This window comes from Mirounga angustirostris, unplaced genomic scaffold (genome assembly GCF_029215605.1).
Source record: "Mirounga angustirostris isolate CCGP_5_RB_7025 unplaced genomic scaffold, mMirAng1.0.hap1 SCAF_1, whole genome shotgun sequence".
NCBI lineage: Eukaryota > Metazoa > Chordata > Mammalia > Carnivora > Phocidae > Mirounga > Mirounga angustirostris.
The window spans coordinates 122,864,294-122,867,398 of record NW_026991709.1 but is presented as its reverse complement, the minus strand read 5'-3'; the positions used below and the strand labels follow the sequence as shown (position 1 = coordinate 122,867,398).

General features: G+C 45.1%; 1 pseudogene; it reads right to left on the bottom strand.

Moving 5' to 3' along the window:
- Positions 1 to 509: 509 nt before the first annotated feature.
- Positions 510 to 2,156, bottom strand: LOC123834669 (E3 ubiquitin ligase TRAF3IP2-like; annotated as a pseudogene).
- Positions 2,157 to 3,105: the final 949 nt, after the last annotated feature.

The window sequence follows — 3,105 nt, the reverse complement described above, 5'->3', positions numbered from 1 at the left end:
ACTAGGTTTATTCAATCCCAGCTTGTTTTCAGGAAGATGATGGCTATTTTTGAAAGACACATTTCTATCAGCTTTTTTTTTTTATTTTTATATTTTACACATTTTATTATTTGTTCATGAATCAGGTTGGTCTGAGGACACACGAGTATCTGGCTAACTCATAAAAGTAGCTTTAAGGATTGGGATGGTATTTGTGGTCTTTTACATTTATTGCAACATCATTTATATTATCTACTTGCTAAGCAGGGAGAGGCCCAGAACGGACACATCAGACTGTTAGGAGCAACATGCTGGGGGTGTCAGAAGTAGGGAATACAGAGCAGCTACGGCCTCTGTTTGAAAGGCAGGGTCTATGAAGGTCTCCACAGCAAGAGTGCTCTGCAGGACAGGTCTTCTGGGGTAGGGAGGAGCCCTCTGAGGGGGATGGCAAACAGCCTCTGCTGGAAGAGTGCTTGTCGGAACAGGGCCCCACACGCGGCATGGCCCCAGGGGTCTGGGGACAGAGGGGCTCACAGGGGCACCACCTGAAGGGCGGGCAGAGGCCCCCAGGGAGGGGCTATGTACTCTTCCTCTCTGAGCTGCAGTAGCACGGTGTTTCTCTTCTTGGGCCAGCTGTAGACGTGAGTGCTCTGAAGCCAGGTGGGCATATGCTCCTTCTTAGCATTTGGGAAGAGCACAGGGATGAATCTGAAAGTCATGCTTCCTTGTTCTATGGACTTAATCTGCATCCTTCAATGAATGTCCTTAGTATGTAAGCCATGCTCATCCTTGCCTAGCTGTGACTCAGCATCTTCCACATCCTGTTTGTATTTGGGGCCGACTGCTACAATTATCATCATTGTCTTTTCTCTAAGGTAGCGTTCCATCCACTTAATGATATCAATATCTGGGATTCTATCCTCAAATATGTCAATTGCAGTTTGGAAGCCATTTACCAACAAAAAGTTCACGAATTTCACCACCTCCATGGCTGTGTCCATAGAATAAGTGATAAAGACTTTCCGTAATTCTTCTGGCAAATGGCTTGTTTTCAGAGTTCCTCTGGCTGGAAGGTTACTAGGGGGTCTAGGGACAGCAGCTGGGGATGGAGCCTGGGGATCTGGTGGTCTCAACTCTGCAGGATACCCCAAGGACTCCTCAGGAACTCCAGCTGGATTAGGTGGCTGGTTATATAGTTGGTCCCTCGGGAGCCTTGGGGAGGAGTGGTCTCTTTGTCCAGGCCTCTCATCTTGGTCCCAGGGGCTGGGGTAGTTCAGGACCTTCTGCACAGGGTGCAAGCCCGTCATGCTGGCTCCAGGTAGGAGCTGCCCACATACAGCCGGCTGGACCACTTGCTGGTAGGCTGCTTGGGGGTGGTCGTGGCCACATGGCACCTGCTGATAGGGACTCCAGAATAATGGTAATGACAGTTTCACTGAACATGCAGGGGAGGGTTGGGAGGCAGCATCTGTGCACATACTGGATACCTCTGACGTTCAAACTGAGAGGACCTGAGAGCTCTGGGGAGGTGTGGGGGTAACACACAGAGGTGAGGGGCAGGGGCCTTTCTAGCTGCCTGATGCCCAGGACATCCTGGGGCTGGGAATCATACTCTGTGTCTGTTGTAGGCAGATCTGGAGCTGCTTGTTTCTTGTGGGGCCCGGGCTATTGCACCATCTCTTGGCTACTGCCTGAGGAGTCTGCTGAGGCATTAGGTAAATTTTGGTCTGATTTGCCTGAGTCATGGCTAGTGTCAGGAGAAGCTGCTGAAAGCTGAGATCCTAGCCATTGATGCCGTTTTTCCATGAAAAAACTGATGCTCTGGAGGAGGGTTCCAGTCACAGACTCAGGCTCATGCTTGCTGGCTGCAGAGAAGCCCGAGGGAAAATCTTTGCCCGGATCTGGGTGTCTCCTCCAGAAGCTGTCTTCACTCTCCTCCAGGATTTTAATGCGCAGGCAGGTGACCTGCTGGGTCATAGGCCGTAGGTGATTTGCAAGTTTCAGGGGTGGGTGAGCCTGAGAAAAGTCTCCTGAAGAACAGTGAGGGGTTTTGGGCGCTGACAAGCTGTTGGCTGCCATGTTCCTTAGATTTGGAGCAGGTGGTTCAATCTGGGATTGGTTAACTGACTTGGGTATGGTTCTGACTCATTAACCTCCACAGGAGTGCTCTGGTTCATTCTAGTTCCTTAGCACCACCAAGGACAGAAAGACTGGCCCTCCATCAGCTCTTTTCCCTTTCAGACTTGTAGTGATGTAACATAAATGCACTTTTGCCTTTTTAGCTGCAAATCTTTGTCAGTATTGTTAGGAAAAATACCCTGTAAAATATAACCAGTGTAATTTCCTTGCAGTTTCTCCCTTAATATGTGCCTTACCATCTTATTAGAGGTAGAAATTTAATTTACATCCAGTAAATCTAATCAAAATTTCTAATTCCCCACAACGTACATTTACATTTATCTTCTCTATTGAAATCAGCACACTCATCCATCTGGATATTTGCAGAACAACTAGCTTTTTCTTTTCTATGGAATTTCATGTTTTCTATTTTTTTTTTTCTTAAAGCAAACTTAATGAACAATTTAAGTAAGAGCAAATGAAAAATTCAGATATTTGTCCTTCAGTTTCAAAGATAAATGAGAGACTTGATGTTTTGTTTTTTATTCAGGTATACCATGTTATATAGACTCACTGAATGTATATCACACTGTTGAAACATCTCCAAGGATTCTGCATTTAGAGCATTTCAAACTTTTGGCCAAGGTCAACTAAAATATCATGTGTGTGATCTTTCTTCTTTCATCCACCCTATCTAGGACAATGCCACTGAATCTCTTTCTGTATAAGAGCACGTGGTCTTGATTATTGTAGCTATATAATAGTCTTGAAATTGGGTAAACTGATTCCTCCCAATGTCTTCTTTTTTCCAAAAATAGTTTTAATTATTCTAGTTCTTCTGCTTTTTCTATGTAAATTTTATAATCTGGTTTATATCTGCAAAAAATATTGCTGGGATTTGGTAGGAATTGCATTAAACTATATATCAACCTGGGGAGAGTTGACATCTTTACCATGCTGAATCTTCCAATCCATAAATAATGGTATACCTCTCCATTTATTTAGACT